General features: G+C 38.5%; 1 protein-coding gene across 21 annotated transcripts in view; it reads right to left on the minus strand.

The window, feature by feature from the left end:
* The window catches only part of NRXN1 (neurexin 1), a gene marked incomplete at both ends in the record, with an annotated part of 724,694 nt that overhangs the window by 551,089 nt on the left and 151,624 nt on the right, over positions 1 to 21,981 (minus strand). The window lies entirely within an intron of this gene.

Consider the following 21,981-nt stretch of genomic DNA (forward strand, 5'->3'; position numbering starts at 1 on the left):
GGGTACTTCAGAATATCCAGGTCACAGCCTTATTTTGAATGGGGCAAACCAGAAGTTCCTACTTGGTTTGCCAGTATTTCCTCCAATAAATTAAAATAGTTATTTACAGTGTTTCAGATTGACTGTCCATTTTCCCATTCTTATTGTTTTTAGGTGGCAGAATTGCTATCATTTCATCATTTTTTGAACAATTTCTGTGAAACTCACGTCTTTGGGAAAATGGTAAAGAAGGTGCATTTTCACAGGCTAACAAGGATAAAACAAGGGTTGCCTGACTTAAGGATCCTAGCCTGACTGCACTTTGGATGGAGAAGGGTTTCTTTTTTGTTGTTCATTTTGGGTTGAGTGTTGTTTTCTTCCCCCTCCAAACAAACAGTAACACACTGCTAAACATTACTGATTTAAGTGTTCACTATTCTGGTGAGTACACTGAGTTACTGTTAAGTATGCATGCTGCTTCTAAAGCAAATCAATAAAACCTAAAGATCAAGAGTATCTGCAGTGCCATTTTCAGGCATTGGTGCAAGTGATCTAATCCTGTATTCTGAGGCTGAATCCCTTCACCCCTGCTCACAAGAGCCAAAGCTACAGCCAAAAACCAGCTCATCTTCTGATCTCAGAGGACATGTGGGAGGAGGCTTTTCCAGATTATCATCTGCCAAGGTATGGGCTAAAGAAGGAATAGCTAAAGCTGTCTTTCAGTGCCTCGAGCTGAAGCATAGTTCTGGAATTATACTGGGCTCTGCAATCATGTTCTGGTGACATTTGCAGCAAGGCAATCATCACCCCAGGGCAGCAGGTAGACAGAAGGAAGCAGCCCTACTGCACCGGCCTTCGCTAGCTGGGAGGTTATGAAGTAGTGTCTCTTAGGAGGAGATGCAGCAGGGGGGGGCAGATAACATTTGGAGATACAAGCAAATTTAAAATCCTAACCAGCAGGTTTCTAAACAGATTTATTTTTTTTTCTTTTAAATGCCTCAACTCTACTTTGTATTTGGAATTAATTATGTGAATTAGTCCTCTTTTTAATAAGTATAAAATGAAAGAATAACTGCTAATGGCCTGTTCCCTGTCAAGTTCCTTCACACATTTCCAGAAATCTTCTGACCACAGTTTCCCAGCTGCTCAGGACTCCAGAACAGTTTCCAGATCAACAGCATTTTCATTCTTGACCTTTCTCGTGAAAAACTTGTACCTTCTCTCATAACCACTTTGAGGCTCAAGATTCTCCCAGTACCTGAGGAGATTATATAATCCTAACATTTTCAGTTACAATTGTGTCTTTGGTAATGCAACTTTTCCAGTACTTCTGAAAAGGGACACAATGCATTATTGAGCTGTTTGTAAACAAAGTTAGACTAAGCTCAGCTTAATGTGGAAGTTTTAATCAAAACATTGCAGTTTTAGAAGTACATCACACTTTCTTATTATGCACAGGAGGTTTAAATAACACAGTAAACTAGTAGCAGCTGAACAATGGAACAAAACATGGAACAAACTCTGCCTGTTTCTCAGATCCCTTTTGTTGTATATGTACAGCAGCATAAAAACAACCTGGAAATTCCTACATCACAGTACAGGCCAATGGCTCCGTTTTTAAATATTTTTCTGCAGCACAATTTGTATGCATCTCTGCAATGCAGATATTAATGCCTACATCAGTTACTCCCTGTCACTTCAAAAGGGCAGCCAAATAAACTCATTTTAAGGAATGAGTGTATTACTTCTCCTGTACAAGCACAGGAATAGAACCAGAGAACAGGTTGATGATGTGCCCCAAGTCACAATATACCTGTGTCAGTTAGAATGCAGACAGAAGGACAGTTGACAAATATTAGTTTTGCACTAGCAAAGAGTTAATAACTGGTTCTTTTTGGCAACCGCACAACTGCAGTTAAAATTATACCCACTTTCTTACCAGCTTTCACCCAGCACAAAGAAATAGAAGCAGATGATGCCAGATGCCAGTGGACAGCACTGCAAATATGCAAGGGTATATGCTTTTAAACTCCTCTAGTCTAAGGGAAGTTTTCATAATCTTTCCTTTTAAGGAGCAGAGTATTAGTTACTATTTCAGTTTCTACATTTGTTCTGCACTAGTACTCCACAGCCTATCGATAATTAACATCAAGCACAAACCACAGTCAAAGCTTTAATGCTGATCCCCTCCCAGACTAAGGCACCACTCACCGGTCTGCCCTGCTCACAGTTATATCTTCTTGCCATTTTAATTGAATTAAGAATAGCATCAGGTAGATATACATTAACACTGTTTTAAACAGCTAGACTTACCATGATCATTTTGAGTCAAACATGCAGAGACCAGGTGACTTCTAGCATTTATCAAAGTGAAGGATTAAAAATAGCAGTGCTACAGCCAGATGGGACAAACAGGCACTGTGGCAAGCTTCTTTGTACCATTCTCACAATTGTCTTCATGAAAAGCTAAACCCTACGTGGCTTTCTGATATCAGACCTTTAGTCAGTGTTAATCAAATATAGTTTTCCAAGGGAAATTTTACAGATGCTTTACATGATCAGATATCACAATTAGAAACAGTATAAACAGATCTTCAAATACCACTTTTACAAGAACACAAATGCACACACTTTTGTTCATCACTGTTTCAGTCAGATGCTAATTAAGAAAGTATTCAAATGCCTGTCTTCAAGGATCACTCTTGAAAGCAAGTACATTAATTCTAGATGAAACAGAGGGTGCTACACTGGCTAATAGGTGTAGTGGTAAGTTATGAACACTTTCATTGACAGTCAATGCCAACTGCCTCCTGTTCACAGACTGTGTCTACCTGGAACCTAGTGGATTATTAACATTCCCCACAGGTAAACGTTGCAATTCCAAATAATGACAATTTATATTCAGACTATTAATATTTACTTGTTAAACACATGGAAACATAATTTCTCAGTTATTCATTTTTCTATTCTGATTTGAAAAAGCCCAATCTATTATTTACTCTAACAAGCAGAAAAATAAAGAGTTGGCTTGCAGTGGTGACACCCTGAACTACTTTTAGCAAATTACATAACTCTAATTAAGTAAAAGTTAGAAAGATTTGAAGGAAAAAAGCCTTACCTATAAAAAATAAAAATTTTAAAGGAGATCGGTGAATACATACAAACTGAAAAGAAATAAGCTAACCACAGTGCTAAGTGATCCATTTGCTACTTTTAGCAAAACATACTCAGAATAGCCTCATCCACTTTATCTTTGCAGCAGAAGACAGATTAGAAAAAGCCCAAAAGCATAAAAAAAAGCCACTTCATGGTAATATTTAACAGCATGGGCTACACACAGAGCGAACCTGTTTCTAGAACACATTTAGATGTAACAGCTGTACAATAACTGACTAGTTTGGGCCAAAGAAAATGATGTATGCTGTGTATAAACACATTACCTTGTTACAAACCAAGTATTACAGAAGTGTTTTTGAAGAATGAATGCCAAACAAGGCTGGCTACACAAATTTTGCAGCCCAACAGCATTGAACACTTCAACAAATGGTTAAAAAAATATCACTTCTTATAGATAGGTGGAAGGCACTCTAGATTCTTATGGCCATCTAGTAATTATGACATGCATTCTGACTTTGTCTTCTGTATTTTATCCATGTATACACTCTAAGAGCAACTCTTTATATACAAAGCCTTCTGCAGTGATCCCAAATCATATTTAATCACATTGATGTACTTTTATTTATCAGCTCCACTGAAGATGACTTCTTAAAAAGCAAGCATCAGGGCCAGAGCTCAGCAGCAAGGAGGTAATTCATTCTTTACAGTGTGGACATATATACACGCCTTTGCAGCACATTTGCACTATTAAGAGCAAGATGTCACTCATACCTACACAGGACAATGTACATACTGGAATCACAGAAAAATAAATTAGTGGTTTTGAGCCAGACAACCATTTACTTTCCCATATAGTTCCAGAACAGAGGGATTCCAACAAAGAGGGCTATTTTTGTCTTCTCTAATCTTTCCTTCCCTCCACTGAAAAAGGACAAGAGAAATCCTCAGAAAAAGCCATTTATAATTGCCTTTTCAGGAGCACAGCCTTGGAGGAAAGAATGAATTTTAAGATCATTAACAGAGTTTAGGAAAGCAAAGTCTCATTGTACTTTTAGTCATACAGCTTCATTGCACTAACCTAGCTTCCTATTAGATTCGTGCATAAATAACTCCAGTTTCGTACCGTGAATTTTAAATCATTATAACTAGACTCAAATATATCTTTATTAATCAAAATAGGAACTATCATAGTCAACACATTTTTGCTGATAAGAAATAAGTTTGTTTATTCCTGTAGCATAAAAATCCACGCTCCAGGATTTGACAAAACTTGGAAAGCATTTTCTGCACCCTGCTAGTTGTGGAACAGTTTTCCCTGTGAGCAGTCAGAATGTGTAACAGCATATATTGATTTCACAGATTTGTAAATGGGGTGAGTCCCTCAGTGTAAAATATTGACTGAAGTGAACATACGGATTTGGCTGTCAACATAAAATTAATGTGTATTTATAGATTATCTTTGATATTTTAAGTTTAGATTCAGAAGGGGAAAAAAAGGAGTTGTGGTTTATCAGTTAGAATTTTCCTTAATAAACTTGATTTAATGAGGAAGCAAATCCATGGAAAGAGCATCCTCATTTAAACATGAGGATAAATACAACATCTAATCTCTAGTACCTGGGTAGTAGGCAAGATAGCACAGGGGAGCGGTGCATTGTTTAGAATATTCCTTAACAAAAGTTGTTTCTGGCTTAAAACTGCTAAACTGTTTCATATACAAGGTGTAGTCATAAGAAAAACCCCACAATCTTGTCTGTTTTGATTATTTGAATTAGAATTTTAAACAGTGTAGAGTATACTGCTGCAATACTAGACTTGGGATAACAGCTGTTAAGAGGTTGCATATTTCATTCATTACAGGTTTGCATTTTCTTTGTAGCAAAATACACATTAAAGAGGCAGGATGATTCAGATCAGGGTGAAGATTGTGTATGACTAGTTAAGATGACAGCCTTTGCTCTAAGTACATCAAATTCTGAATGTGTTTTAAACTCAGTCAATTCTACCAGTTATATATAAAGACATATTTGGTAACAGTGGTTGGTGCAAAAACAGTTGCAGTTTCAGACCATGAATTTTAAATTATAACTAGGGTCAAAAAAAATCTTTATCAATCAAAATATGAACCACTACAATCAACACCAATGAGCAATAAGTTTGTTTATTCTTGTAGTGTAAAAATCCTTGCTTCAGGATTTGACAAACTCTTGGAAAGTGTTTTCTGCAGCCTGCTGGTTGTGGAAGCATTTTCCCTGCAAAAAAGTTGTCAAGATGCTTGAAGAAGTGGTAGTTGGTTGGTAAGAGGTCAGGTGAATATAGCAGATGGGGCAAAACTTTGTAGCCCAATTTGTTTGACTTTTGAAGCATTGGTTGTGTGATGTGCAGTCAGGCGCTGTCATGGGAAAGAACTGAGCCCTTTCTGTTGAATGCTGGCTTCAGGTGTTGCAGTTTTCAGTGCATCTCATAGATCTGCTGAGCATACTTCTCAGATGTAACAGTTTAACCAGGATTCAGAAAGCTGTAGTCGATCAGATGGGCAGCATAGCACCAAACAGTGGCTATGAGCTTTGTCTGGGTGCAAGTTTGGCTTTGGGAAGTGCTTTGGAGGTTCTTCTCAGTCCAACCACTGAGCTGGTCATTGCTGGTTGTCATATGAAAATCCAGTTTTCATCACACTTCACAATCTGAGAAATGGTTCATTGTTGTGTAGAAGAAGACAACACTTCAAAACAACCAACTGTTCTGTTTTCAGTCAGCTCCTGAGGCACCCACTTATTGAGCTTTTTCACCTTTACAATCTGCTTCAAATGCCAAATGACTGTGGAATGGTCGACATTGAGTTCTTTGACAACTGTTTATGTAGTTCTATAAGAGGATCAGCTTTGATGATTGCTTTCAATTGGTGGTTGCCAACTTCGAATGGCTGCACACTACGCTCCTTATCTTCAAAGTTCTCATCTCCTTTGCGAAACTTCTGGAACCACCACTGCACTATACGTTCGTTAGCAGATCCTGGGCCAAATACATTGTTGACATTACAAGTTGTATATGCTGCCTTAGGACCCACTTTGAACTCAAACAAGAAAATTGCTTGCATTTGCTTTTTGTCTAAAATAATTTCCATAGTCTAAAATAAATATAAAACACGCAGCAAGTAATAAGTCAGTAGCAAAAAAAAAAAGAACCAAAAAAAACCACCAAACCACAAACATAAAGTGAGAAAAGCACATTAAAATTATGTATAATATAACCACATTTAAGAACGTATTCCAATATCGAATGGCAAATTTCAACAATGTGAAAACTGCAATTCCTTTTGCACCAATCTAATAGTTCCTTCAAACAACTTAAAACCCAGGCCCAAGAAACGTCTCTGCCTTGGGAAAACACTATGACTCTGCAGAGAGAAACCTTCCCAAGGTGTTCATTTCAGAGACAGTTCTACAGCAAGGACCCAAATCACTCTGCCTCTATCTGAAAATATAACAAAAATACCTGTTTTGCAGAACTTGCCATGCCTTCCTAATCCCATAAACACATAATTTTTATTAGTTTCTTTAGAAGTCAATGAATTCTCTGTAGCTTGCTAGGCAAAGTATAGTGTCTATGTATCAACAATTTCTAATAAAATCATAAGAGGTAGATTAATGCATAACTGAATATAATCTCAATTTCTTTTCAGAGCTATCTAGATATGCGTATGGAACACATGATTACTTATTTCACATGTACTTATTATGTACTTACACACACATGTACTTATTTCAGAATACACTGTTATTTTAAACCACATAAGCTTTATTTTTTTTCCAGACATCAGAAAAATGTACTAACTAATGTGGAAACAATTATCTGTTTCCTCTCTTCTTGTAGGAATTTAACCAGGAAAAAACAAACAAATCAACCACACACACACCACAAACACACCCCAAAAACCACACTGGTAAGGGTAACATTTCCTTAATAAACTTCTTAAAAATGTGTTATTTATACACCAGCCTCTATTGCTGAAGACTTAAAATATTTATATCCTTCAGCAAGGAATAACCCTGTCACCCCAAAGTCTTCCCCAAATCTTCGCACTGAAGTCAAACCTTAGAACACGTGCAATACAAAGCAAGTTACAAGCAAAATAGCATTTCTGGATACCCTAGAACTTGCAAGGATTCCATGTGTCAAGTGCTGATACACTTATCTCTTAAGCAAGTATTTTTAACATCACACAAATATGTATTTCAGATTAGAAAGGCAATTTCTTATTTGAATGTGACATTATCTTAAATAATGCCAACACTCCTGAAACTTCCACCAGAATCAAACCATGAAGATTAGTCTCAGAATAGTTTCTATAAATGCTAGAATCTGTGACCACAACACAGTGATGTATGAGCAGAAAATACTGTATTGCACAAGTACTCAGAAGTTTAATCATATTTCTAATATTGCAGAGAGGCTAATCCTTTTACTAATAAATGAAATGAACTGGTACACTGCCACTGATGTTTGAATGAAGTGGCACACTTTTTTTATTTCCCAAAGGGAAAATTCCATTTTAATTTATTAAATTGGAATAAAACTTTTGACCAAGAACCTTTTTCTCAACATTGTGTCTTTTTTTACTCATTATCACCTGGGATACCTCAAAATTGACCTTACAACCAATAATATTTAATCTGCTTAAATTTTTTTGAGCACAGCCTGAACCCCAAGCTTTTTCGGTATCATTGATACACATTTGGAAGGAAAGCAGGCAAGAAAGCCTATCAAGTGCTGCTGCTTGTTCATATCAGTTTTGTTCAGTGCTCACCCTGACAGGGCAACAGGCTCTTCCTTCAGCTTTTTTGCTGCAAGTACAAACTTATCAAAAGATTATTTCTGGCTCTTACAGTTAGAAATAGTGGTAGCAAACATGATTTAAAAAAATAAAAAAATAAAAAAAAAATATATATATATAGCAGTACTCTAGGAACACTGGTATCAGGAACTAGAAGAAGGAAGAATCTCTAGACAGTATTGCTAATTTCCAGTTTATTAGAATAATTTCATCCTCTACTTCTTACTTGCCCGGTTTAGGTAAAACATCGTGTACTAAGGTATTTACTGGAAATGGTGGTCTTTTCTCAGAGCTAACAGAAGTAACAAATATAGCAGTTATATTGTAACCGTAAGAGTTACTGCATTTTAGAATATTCTTCAACCACAACATTGGAGGAATAATAGAAAGTAAAACTGATCTCTAAACCATCAGGTAAAAAACAAAGGCGAGTTCTGCTCCCATTCTTGTAACTACCAGTTATACACGTACCTGGCACACCCACATGTACTGAAGAAGGAAGAGAATTCACCTTCTAGCATTTGTTATTTTACTTACAAAACTTTTTACTGCTAATCTGAAGACAAAATGTAGTATCTGACAGAAATCAAACAAATAAAACACTACACAGCTCACAATTTAATAATAATGTAGAACACAACAGATGTAATTGTCATTGCAGTATTACAGAAAGAGTTCAGCATTGTTATCCAAAACCTTTTTAAAAGTGTGAACGCAGTTGAGGAGAAAATATTTTTGAAGTTCACTTCAGTTCCGCTGAACTGTTTTCATCAATAAAAGCAAACAAACAAACAAAACAGTGGGGTTTTTTTTCAAATGTGACTGCTCATATAATTGCAGGAAGACAGTAAACAACAAAAAAAAGAGATAACATTTTCAGTTTCACTTCAAGACCACTAAATATTCAATTAACCTTACACAATAATTTCCAATTTTCCACTTGGCCTGATGTATCCCCTGTATCCACTGCTCTCAGATCAATTTCCCCCAATAGCCACTGGACAAAAATTTCTACATAGAACTAATTAATAACAACAACAACAACAACAACAAATTCCACAAGCCACAAGGCTTAAATTCTATCAAAAGCTGCAAATATTTATTCTCCAAACACATCCCAAGTGATTATATAATTTATATGCTGTATGGTACACATTTCTATGAATAGGAATCTCAGGAAAACAACTCGAGCTCACACACAAGATTTCTTCAATCAAATCTGCATTGTAGTTTCTAAAAATCAATTAAGCATAAGAAGCAATTGCCTGTTTTTACGAAGAGTATAATTTGTTTCCCCCTAACTGAAGAACATGACACATGTAAACAAGAAGCATACTGGTCCAACTGCTGTAAACACTGTCAACTCTGTTAACATGGAAACTGCAACAGCATCAACTTGGTAATACATTACAACAGAATTCAAAATAGCACACTTCAAAAAGTGAGCTGTAGAGTCTCTCAGTTCAGCACAGCCCTCACCCGGCACTAGCCAAGCATGGGGCTTCACACACCTTCACATTTCTGCACCATTGTTTATCACACAGAATGGCTGCTTTGCAGTTTACTCTCTAACTACTTGAAGATGAACAATTCATAGCAGTAGCAAATTTACAAAACAAATCATCAGAACACCAAGCCATCAACACCCAGAAGAACAACTGAGAATTTATGTCATTTAAGATGCACATGAAAGCAGGATGGGCAAAGGCAAAATAAGCCTCAAATTAGGAAGAAAATTCAAGAAGCTGGATGCACTAAGTAGATAATGCATGCAGCTGTTCTTCAGTTAATAGATCCCCTTCAAAACCTTATTATTTTTGACCTGCAGCAGTTCTGAAATGAAAGAGAACACAATAAAAAGGCAGGGTTACAATACAAGAACGAAGATTGCCCATTGCGCAGCTTAAAAACACCTTTTATCCACAGAAATGCCAAGATATTCCAAACACTATCACATCTCTTCCTCAAGCTACAATTCAGTTCCACTAACCATATAATCATCGCTCTTCCATTCAAGTCTCTAGCTCCCCAAGGCTTTTCTCATCTTCTCCCTTAAACACTTCTCTTCATAGGGCTGTCCTCTCACTAAAAGACTAACTTCTCCCAATTTATTTGTACATGAGTACAGCAATGCACCACTCTCCACACACAAATCAAGAACTATGTGAACAAATCAGCAAGATAAAGTAGAGGAAAAGCAGGACAAGGTAGTCTTTCACCTCCTTCTACCATCATCCTTCAATCACATTGTCGAGGGTTAAGATTGTGGGGTGACAATAAAACCCTGGCAGATGTATTGTTAACCCCCTCTTCCCCCCCACTTCCCACTTCTGCCCCTCCCTCTCCCCCCTCTCCACTCAGGACAGGCGATCGGGAGGGAAAGAAGGACAGAGAGAAGAGAGTTAGAAAAATTAAAAATGTTTTACTAATGCTACTAATAAGAATAGAGAAAATAATGCAAAATATACAAAACCAATCTTGAAAGTCTCAGCAACTGCAGAGCCGGCATCTGAAGTCCTGGATTAGACTCTGCAGCCAACCAGAGCTGGATTCAGTCTCTCACTAGGCCTCAGTTCACAGGGACGACTAGCAAGGTCCTCTCCTAATGTCAGCCATAGGGAAAAGGGAAGAGGGACGAGATCCTCATGATCTCCCACTTTTATATGAAGTATTCACGTGAATGGAATGTTATACATAGTTGGTCAGTTTCTTAGTCACTTGTTTCTCGTCGCCCCTCTCGCGAGATGTCCATCCATGCTTATCAATAAGTTCACATTCCATTGCTAGGTTTTACCAAAACAAGTATCTGGTTCTCCAGGAAAATGCAGCTAATACGAAGGCTTTAGCTGACAGGCAAAATTCACTGAAAGAGAAACTTGTTTTTAACAAAACCAGGACACACATGTACAATGAAAGTTGCGTACAGGATCTCTTCCATTTTCCAGCTCTGCTTTCATCCAATCATATATAAGGAAAAATATAAAGAAGTCATAAACAGGAACAAAACTAAGCAGAGTGGGAAAGAAGGGATCAGGCAGGGAATATAAACAGAGACAACTGAAGCCAAGAAATAGGAAGAAAAAAATAAGGGAAGGACTGGAAAACACAAGTGAAGACAGAACACAAGAAACATCCTGCACATATATTCACAGAAGACATTTTAAACTGGGCATCTCGTACAAAAAAGCTGTGCTATGCCACTTGGTAGTGCGGTACTCTCCAAAATAAGATCCAATTGAACATATTAGTTTCAGATAGTTGAATATGTGACACAGCACTTGAAGGGATTTGCATTTCTATTACACAAGTTATTACCAGCACATTCATTGTCCAAACTTCCTAAACAGAAAACAAATAAGTCTGATGTCAAACATCTTACACAAAAAGCAACCCCAAAGTGTTGTCTCCTCCCAGTCTCCCCCCCAACCCCTTCCTTTGAACACAACTGTAAAAATCTTCACAGTACAGACAAGTCATGAAATTTTAACTATTAAAAAAAATGAATAAAGTTTTTTCTACTACCGACATTCCTTTAGCCTTCAGGTCAAGGGGGTTTTTTACCTCTCAAAAACCACACACACTGAAGATTCTCACTGATTAGTTCTGCTGTTTCTTGTGGGGAACATGACATTTGAAGGTAATAAAGGTCTAATAAAACTGAGAAGTGCAGATTGAAACACCAGATTTCAGCTGGCTTACATGAACTGGGCATCAAGCCTACATTTCTTCAGGGACTACGTACTGAACCTTTTCAAGTCCACCAAAAAAATAACTTTGCCTGTTATATATAACAGCTTTCAAACTAGAAATTAAGAGATAACTGCAACTTGCCCTACAAGGTTCTTTGAGTATTCATATTAAATCTAATTTCATTTAGCTTTAAGTGACAATCTAAACAGACTTTGAATATACCTACTTCAGCATTTTCTCAGCGGAGCCATATTGCAAGGGCAACGCAATCAGCTGCAGGACCTACAAACTTAAATCCAATTTCCTTACTTCTGCACTCCTTTCCAAAACAATGAATACAAGCCATCTGGGATATTTTCAGTTGTCCTTCACCAGAGGAAATGTAAACATCCCTAGATAACCAAAATTCACATCATTACTACAAACTATAAAAGGATATTGAACAAAAAAATTTTGTACTTCTTTAACAATAGGAGTGCTTCAGACCAACAAAAGATAGCAGCTTGTTCTCCCCCACCTCCTTCTACACTGCGCTGCATTATTCATTTGCAGGCCTAGCAGTTAGTTTTTCAGACCTTCTGGGAACACGATATAAGCAATGCCCTCCCAAAAAAAAAATCCACAAAGACTCTGAAGGATAATCAAAGAACAAAGGCAAAGGAATACATACACACACAATACCAAGACTGAAGATAGTTGTCATAATTTCTGAGCAACAATGGGTCGGCATTTCCAAATGTTGATCCAATAACACAGCAACAGAGAGTCTTCCAAATGATTGCTCCTAAAGTTTTCAAAATTAAACTTCCTGTATTTCTATTTTAATTAATATATACCATCATTCTCAACTATATTATATTGTGTTATTCTTTATACTAATAATTTCTAACCTTGTTCCGTAAAGTTCACATACAAAAACTGCTATAGCCCTGGAATAATTCAGCATTTTCATAGGAGGATGCTTTGCATAATATCTGAGGCTTAAGTTATTATAAATATTCTGAGTGGTATCACAGACTGGTTGGGACTGGAAGGGACCTCTGAAGACTATCTAGTTCAACCCACCTGCTAAAGCAGGTTCACCTACAGGAGATCGCACAAGAATGTGTCCAGGTAGGTTTTGAATGTCTCCAGAGAAGGAGACTCCACAACCTTTCTGGGCAGCCTGTTCCAGTGCTCTGGAATAAAGAAGTTTTTCCTCATTTTCAGAAAGAACCTCCTATGCTTCAGTCTGTGCCTATTGCCTCTCATCATCATTCAGTGGTTGGGCACCACTGAAAGGTGTCTGGTCCCATCCTCTAGAGATCCATCCTTCAGACATTTCTAAACATTGATGAGATCCCCCCTCAGCCTTCTCCAGGCTCAACAGACCCAGGTCTTGCAGTCTCTTCTCATAAGAAAGGTGCTCCAGGCCCTTAATTGTCTTCATAGCGTGCCGCTGGACTCCCTCCAGTAATGCCTTGTCTTCTTAAACTGAGGGGCCCAGAACTGGACACAGTACTCCAGATACAGCCTCACCAGGGCAGAGTAGAGGAGGAGGATAACCTCCCTCAACCTGGTGATCACACCCTTCTTAATGCACTCCAGGATACTGTTTGCCTTCTTGGTCACAAGGGCACATTGCCGGCTCATGGTCAACCTGGTGTCAACCAGAAGTCCTCCTCTGCAGAGCTGCTTTCCAGCACGTCTGCCCCTAACCTGTACTGGTGCCTGGGGTATTCCTCCCCAGTTGTAGGACCCTATACTTGCCGTTGTTGAACTTCATTAGGTTCTTCTCTGCCCAGTCCTCCAGCCTGTCCAGGTCTCACTGAATGGCAGCACAGCTTTCTGGTGTGTCAGCCCTTCCTCCCAGGTTGGTATCATCAGCAAACTTGCTGAGGGTGCAATTAGTCTCCTCATCCAGGTCACTGATGGACAGGTTGAACAGGACTGGGCCCAGGGCTGACCCCTGAGGAACCCCACTAACCACAGGCTTCCAACCAGAGGCCTTCAAAGTCTCCCAACTTTAGCTAGCTTCACATATAATAAAGCAGACACCTTGACTCTACCAATTTTAGCAAAAGTAGGGCCTGCTAACAACTAGACTTTTAACCCTTTCTCCTTCTTAAGTATCACTCTTAAATCAATACTGAATTATAAGTATGTATGCCAGCATTTTAAAATTCCAAACATGTCAAGGGTTCTTTAACCTGCTCAGAGATTCCACTAAATACTAGGTATTTTCTACTCTTAATGTATCTTTTCTACATTGCTTTTCTACAATACCTGAAGAATATTTAGCACACTCAAGAGAGCTACCACAGAACAGAAATTTTAATAATTTTCCCTCTAGGATACTTTAAAAAAACAGGATCTAAGTAAACTTAAAAAATAAGCTTTTGGTATATTCACTTGCACTAAACTCACTGAGCCATTTTCACCTTTAAAAACAGAACAATACTTTCTCTATTCTTCCCTGACTTTGAAAGACTTATTTTTGTAGCCACCTTTTTAAGCCACTATTCCATAAAGTTTATGATTTACAAATCTGACTGCTCAAACTGAGAAGCTCAGCTGCAGTCCTCCATTACTGAGTCTGTATCTAACCATAGTAACACTTAAGCAGGAGAAAACATTCATAATTCTCCATAAGGTGGTTGTAAACAAGAGATTGCAAGTAGTAATTAGGTACATCTTCACAAGTGGGAAAAGTTGAAATAGCACAAGAGTTATGACACTAGAACTCTTCTCAAAGCCTCAGTTACTTTTTTCATCATACTTCAATGCAGTTTTGCTCTACTTTTACCTTCCAAACAGACTTCCATTTACAAAAAAGACAGAATCACCTTTTAAATCAACAAACCTCTTTAAAAACTTGAATACTAGTAGTGTTTGCAGCTTTTTTTTTCTTGGCTTGTATTGCATTTAGTCTCTTCCACCTCATGCTTATCTTCTATTTAAATTGTAAAACTTGCAGACAACAGCAATTACAGACCACCTAGAGCTGCACGAACTTAGTCTTCATTATCAGTGTGCTACCTAGAGACTAATGTTATAAAACTTTTATTTTTATTCTGTGTGCCAGATACAAACTACATCTTATGGCTGCAAAGACAAAGAAGCTTTACTATGCTCTTGATCTTTCTTGCTTTCTTCCTGTGATATACTTATTTTAGGTTTTGATTTATTATTGTAGGTCTTAAGTTTCCATGAAGACAGACAAAGATTTACTTTGTAAATCTTTAAAATGTGGAATTTCTTGCTGCAGAGGTCTACGTGGTTCCAAAAAGTTCAGACAGCATTACAAAATGGTCTGGAAACACTAATGGATTTAAAAGCCAATAGAAGCAATTAAACAAAGTGGCATTCTCTGGGGTTCAAGATGCTCTTCCCTGAGAAATAGATGACTAGACCCTGGAACCATATTCCGAGAAGCTTCGCTACACACTTATCCTTTTATTTTTCCTGAGGTACTGATGCTGAACATCCTATAGGCTAGAGACATTTCTGCTCTTGCCTGACAAAGCCATTCTTAAATGAGAAATCATGGCCTGGAATATGGTATTAAATATGCAGAAACCTCTGGTGGAAAAGAAACAAAACACACTGTAGCACAGTTACAGACATATGTTGTCAAACTGACTGAACACACAGAGTCCTTTTTTCTATTACTACCTTAGCTGGCCATGCAGCTATCAAATCTCTTGCAAAACAACTTCATGTTGTTACTTAAATTCACTTTTCTCCTGTGTGCAGCCCTTATTTTGAATTTATAGGAGCTGTGGTACTGGCACAGTTTAAAATCCCTGAGTAATACTCTAGTTTCTGGCAAGATTAATGGAAAGTGGATTTTTGGAAAAGCCTTTAAGCACTTTATTTGTAAATGGCCACAGGATACTTAATGGAATAAGAAGCATTTCTGACAAGTCAGCATTTCTGTGTGGTTTTACTACTTGGACTTCGTTAAAGGTTCAAGATCCTTACATTCCAGAGGTTATCTGAGGATTTTGCCTTAGAGTTCACTCTCTGCACACAGAAAATACTGAAAAAAATCTGATGTCATATAAAAAATATTAAATATTTGATTCCTAAATGTCATTTTCAGGAGCTTGGTCTTGTGTGTGTCAGAGAACAACAGCAGCAACTAACTCAGTCAGCTGCTGCTAACTCAACTAGCTTCAAGCAAGAGTATTTTGCAAAGTTAGTTTGCAATGACATATTGCACTGTGAGAGTACAAGTTTGCAAATATTTTATGCTAATCCAACTAAATAAGATATCTCCAAATTTTTGCTCCCTCTGACATCAGACCTGCTTCCTAACTAATCTTAAAAGAAGCAGCAGCTCAGCTTAGCCACTTCACCTACCTTTTCTTTGCACTCTCCAGAGCTCAGAAATTATTTTCACTTCCCTTTATTTACTAGTTCACTAACACATTTAATAGGAAAAAAAGTTCAAATCATTAACACTGTTTCCTTCCATATTAATTGTCCTAGAAATTGTTAATCATTTTGGGATAGATATTGCTAAGAAAGACACATGAAGAGATTTTAAAGACCTCTGCATGCTTCTCCCAAAAAGCCCCCCTTCATCAGGACCAAGAAGGGATTGTGAGCACCAAAAATTTCATGACAGAGTCACAAATCTCAGCAAGCAAGAACTGCAGATATGATGTTACACATATTAAGAAAAAAAAAAAAAAAAAAAAAAAAGAAGCCATAAATCCTGCATTCAATAGTGTCTGGAAATAAATTTTAGAACAAGCCTCCTGTTCAGCCGCTCTCCATCATCTTTGATGATGACTGGAAAAAAGCCAACATCATTCCAGTATTAAAAAAGAGCAAGAAGGACAACCCAGGAAACAATAGGCCAGTCAGCCTCATCTTCAACCTTGGAAAGGTGATGGAACAGCTCATTCTGGACATCATCTCCAAGCATGTGGAGGAAAATACAGTTACAAGGAGCAGTCAGCATGGGCTCACCAAAGCAAAATCATGTTTGACCAACCTTAAAACCTTCTATGATGGTACGACTGGCTGGGTAGATGAGGGAAGAGCAGTGGATGTTGTCTACTTTGACTTCAGCACAGCTTTTGACACCATCTCTCACAACATCCTCATAGGTAAACTCAGGAAGTGCGGGCTGGATGGTGAGACGGATCATGAACTGGCTGTATGGCAGAGCTCAGAGGGTTGTCATCAATGGTGCAGGGTCTGGTTGGAGGCCTGTAGATAGTGGGATTCCTCAGGGGTCCGTACAGGGCCCAGTCCTGTTCAACCTGTCCATCAGTGACCTGGATGAGGAGACTAATTGCACCCTCAGCAAGTTTGCTGATGATACCAACCTGGGAGGAAGGGCTGACACACCAGAAGGCTGTGCTGCCATTCAGTGAGACCTGGACAGGCTGGAGGACTGGGCAGAGAAGAACCTAATGAAGTTTAACAAGGGTAGTGTAGGGTCCTGCACCTGTGGAGGAATAACCCCAGGCACCAGTACGGGTTAGGGGCAGACGTGCTGGAAAGCAGCTCTGCAGAGGAGGACTTCTGGTTGACACCAGGTTGACCATGAGCCGGCAATGTGCCCTTGTGACCAAGAAGGCAAACAGTATCCTGAGGTGCGTTAAGAAGGGTGTGATCACCAGGTTGAGGGAGGTTATCCTCCTCCTCTACTCTGCCCTGGTGAGGCTGCATCTGGAGTACTGTGTCCAGTTCTGGGCTCCCCAGTTTAAGAAGGACAAGGAATTACTGGAGGGAGTCCAGCAGCACACTGTGAAGACAATTAAAGGCCTAGAGCACCTTTCTTATGAGAAGAGACTGCAAGACCTGGGTTTGTTGAGTCTGGAGGAGGCTGAGAGGGGATCTCATCAATGTTTAGAAATGTCTGAAGGATGGATCTCTAGAGGATGGGACCAGACACCTTTCAGTGGTGCCCAACCACTGAATGATGATGAGAGGCAATAGGCACAAACTGAAGCATAGGAGGTTCCATCTGAATACAAGGAAAAACTACTTTACTTTGAGGGTGCCAGAACACTGAAACAGGATGCCCAGAAAGGTTGTGGAGGTTCTCTGGAGACATTCAAAACCTACCTGGACACATTCTTGTGCGATCTCCTCTAGGTGTACCTGCTTTAGCAGGTGGTTTGGACTAGATGATCTTCAGAGGTCCCTTCCAGCCCCAGCCATTCAGTGATTCTATGATTAATGTACATGGAGAACACTTTTGCAGCCAAGATAGAAGGAGTTGATTTTTAGGCAAAAATGTAAGTATCTGAAGAGCAACTAAGTGCTGGAGTAAATCATGCAAGAGCTTAGAGTCTGGTCTCCTGTGGTTTACTCTGTAAATCATAGTTTGATACAAACTCCATCTGGAATTCCTACAGAGCTCCAACAGGGGACCGTACCTTGACAGAACCCAGTGATCATTTATATACATCATATGGCACAGCAACAGTGACAGAGCATAATTAGCTTACAGAACAGAAAAAAACAAAAACAAAACACAAAAAAAAACCAACACCAGACCACATGTTTTACCTTCACAGCCTTCTAAAAGGCCTTTAAAAAAGAAAGACTGTCAGACTTACTGCCTTCAAGGGAAAATTAGTTGATTTTAGTTTCCATTATATTTAAGAATGCCTTTTATCGGCTAATGATGCCTTTTACAAGAAAAAAAAAAATAGCTGGGCTCTACATTTTGACAGTAAATTTTCATTTTATTATTTTAGTACACAATTTCACTCACTGTACCATGTAACATGATATATTTGTTTCACATGAAGTATCAATGCCAGTAGGAAGAAGAGAACTGGAATACAGTAACGTAATGAGCTTCTCCCACTAATGAACTTTACAGCCTTTGGAGTTAAATCTCAGTATTTTTTGTAAATGTGCAAGTGAACCTAGTATTTATTTTAGTCTCTGTAATTGCTCACACAACAGGGATTTGTAACTCACACAAAAAACCCATTGGTGAAGACATTAACGTGAGCTACTGCTTCCAAAGGAAAACAGGTGCCAAATACATTCATGATGCAACTTCAATTTGGATCATCCTGGAAGACCACAGAGTTTAATAAATTACAAGCTGCACAAGTAATTCATCTTGGCGTGAAGTGCCAGTCAATCATTACCTCCTGCTAAAGAAGGATTCCTTAAGGCTAGTAACGTGCTTTCTTACCTACTTCCCCAGTAGCAGAATGTTTACTTACAGATAAGATCATTTTTCACAGGTTTCCAATTTCAGAAATGCAGTCAAGAAACAAACAAACAAAACACACACACCCCAAACAAACAAAACCACAAAAACAAAAAACCACACAAACAAACAACACAAAAACAACAAAAACCCACCACACGAAAGCCTGGGGTTTGTATTGCACGCCTAGTCACCTAGCCATATGCAAATAGTGTCCAGAACTACAGTCATCTGCAAAATGTTCAAACAGTCAATACATTTAGAGTGGCATCGAGAGAAACTACTGACAGATGTAAATATATTAAGCTGGTATGTTTGTCTAAGAATTACAAGTGATCTAGCTAGTCATTTTGAGTAATAATAAACACAAATTTAACCCACTTTGCATGAAAACAAGTCTTCGTAGATCAAGTCTACTCTCATGACTTCCAGGTAAATGACAGCATTCCTGTGGCTAAGACATACACATCAGAAAAGCCAGGTCTTTGAAGATGTTCATGGTTCTCAGCCCAAACAAGTTCACAAGCAAACCCACACAAAGAACAGGTGAAGCTGCAGTTTCATAAGCTAAGCAGACGCAGGAGGTTTGGACTAGACGTTGAGCTGCCTTCAGCACACACTCAGACTGCCTCCCTTTTTCATAAAGAAACTTTCATCCTGTTACATGGCCATCCAGATAGACAAAAGGGACTGACTAGTCTAAGATCAGAGATTTAAAATCTCTCAAGTCTTTTTAGAACTTGACCTGGTGCCAAATTCCACCTACTCAAAGGAAGGATCAGAGGCCTGCAGCCATAGCACAGGGGAAAGAGGACAGCACCTCTTTGGGAAAAAGCCCACAGCTTGACAGTTGTTATGGTGGTTTGAAAATCACAGGGGTAGCCCAACCATTGCAGAAACTCTGTCTAAGTCGGAGGTGTCAAACTCATTTTCACCAGGGCCACATCAGCCTCACAGTTGCCTTCAAAGGGCCAAATGTAAATTTAGGACTGTATAGATGTAACTACTCCTACATTTATACAGTCCTAAAATTTCTGGTCTACGTGGAAGGGGCTTGTGTTTATGCAAAAGGACACTGTTACAGTCAAGGTACTGAAACTGTTAAAGTCAGTATTCAGTTAGCAGCTCTGTTACAGACACTTCTGAAAGTCAGGTGGTTTTTATCCCTCTATGCAACAGTGTCCATTTCTGAGATGATGGTGACCATAGCAAAACTAGTTTACAGACTTCCTCTTTCCACTCATTTACTGTCTACTTATTTTACCAGGCTAGCTGAATGAGCAAGTCCACAAAGCAAACTACCTAAACAGTCCACATTAAACAGATGACATGCTTTTCCCAAGGTAATTGCTCACAGGGGTGAGCAGACTAAATGGTGTTCAGTTTCTTGAGCACCGTAAAGAGAACCACACTTGCTGACTCTTCAGTAAGGGGCAAATGCTACTTCATATTGACCTGTACAAGAACATACTTTACAATAAAAAAACATCATGTGCAGGACAGACCCCTGTCAACAACATCTACAGGATTTAAAATAGAGCTCCCAGGTTATATAGCATTTCTTGTCCATCAGCCTACAGGGTACATGAAGACTTGACTAGAAATTTATTTTATTTAGATTACCGTTACCAAATTCAAGTCAAGCAAATACAAAATGGTTATTTGTTCAATTAAATGAAGAAATGCGTATACTCCCCCTGCCTCCAGTTTCAGTCCATTTTTCCTATGACTAATCTTGGCATCCCTCAAATACTACAAACCTTGCCACTCCAAGTGGTAGCAATTTGAATCAATTAAAAAAAAAAAAAAAGGCAAAAACACAACACCCCACACTAACCTTTTCCCTTTCATTACTGCTGTCTCCTCTTGTACTACATGTGTTTGCTGCATTTGTCTTCTTAAAACTAAAACAAGCCTAGTATTAAGAACAAGTGTCACTTATTTGTGTACAGGTATAATTAGGAAGGTTTTAAACAGTGGCATCTATTTCTGGAGTAGAGAATGCAGAAATCTGGCAGCACTAGTAAGTACCCTGCATCTTTTCCACAGGTACTGCTTATGCCTACTTCCCCCACCATTGCCTTTTTCAAATTTTAGCATCAGTTTTACTGTAGTAGAGTAGAAAGTATCAAGTTCTTCACATGATTGCTATTTTAAGTCATTAGAAAGACTTAGGAAACATGTTTGGAAACGTTTTGCACAGTACATTTTTCTTCTTCCAGATTGCCTTCTGCATCCTCTGCATGAATCTGACTACTCCACGCCTAGCCATTAAAGCAACTTTGCCAAACTGCCCTGCTCCAAGATCCCCTCTTTAAAAGTGGGCCTGAAGATACCACAGCATCCAAATCCCTGAGCAGGAACCCCTGTTGTGCTTCTCTGACAGCCCCCAGCAAGATAGTACATGGAGACAGAAACTGAGGTAAAACAGGAGGAAGAAAAACCCCTCAATCTCATTTCTGCAGTGATTAATATTAAACTTTAATATTCCGCCTACAGCTGAGGCAGAGGTAATAAAAATATTTGCTTTATTCCCTGAAAACATAATCCTTCCGTATGAAGTCACTCAGCAGTCACACATGACACCTTTCTTTAATCCACACACTTGAAGTACAAACATTCATCCTCAATAAGATCTAGAAGCAACAGTAAAAAATAAGACTTACAACTGAAATAAGAATATTTAAGCATGTTTAATTGCTCTTTTCTTTCTTTCCTCCAGCTGAACAATATTTAATTCAAACCTATTACAAAGCAGACTAGAACACTTAAGCATTCTTCAGTGGCTATCTATGCAACCTCATTGTAACAGATAAGAGCTGAACAGAACCATTCAACTGGAGATGGTAGGAGGGCAGTTAAGTTCTTAAGTTACTACCATAAACTCTTGTTCTGTACTCTAAATATAATTCCTTCTATCTGTACCTGACCACACTGACATGAAAATGAGTAGATGTAATATTTAAGCACTACAACATGCAGGCACACATACACATTCAAATTACTGCAGCACATTGTTATGTATCCTACCTCTTTCCTTTATCCTCTTTTCAAACTCTAAGGAGTTCACCATCAATATCTTTACAGCTGCCTCAAAAAAGTTACAGTAGCTGAAATTACTAGATAAACCCACGTAGTCTTCCTTATATAAATGCTGTTTTAAGCATTTCATGATCTTCAGATATTT

Source organism: Nesoenas mayeri (assembly GCF_963082525.1).
Source record: "Nesoenas mayeri genome assembly, chromosome: 3".
Taxonomy (NCBI): Eukaryota; Metazoa; Chordata; class Aves; order Columbiformes; family Columbidae; genus Nesoenas; species Nesoenas mayeri.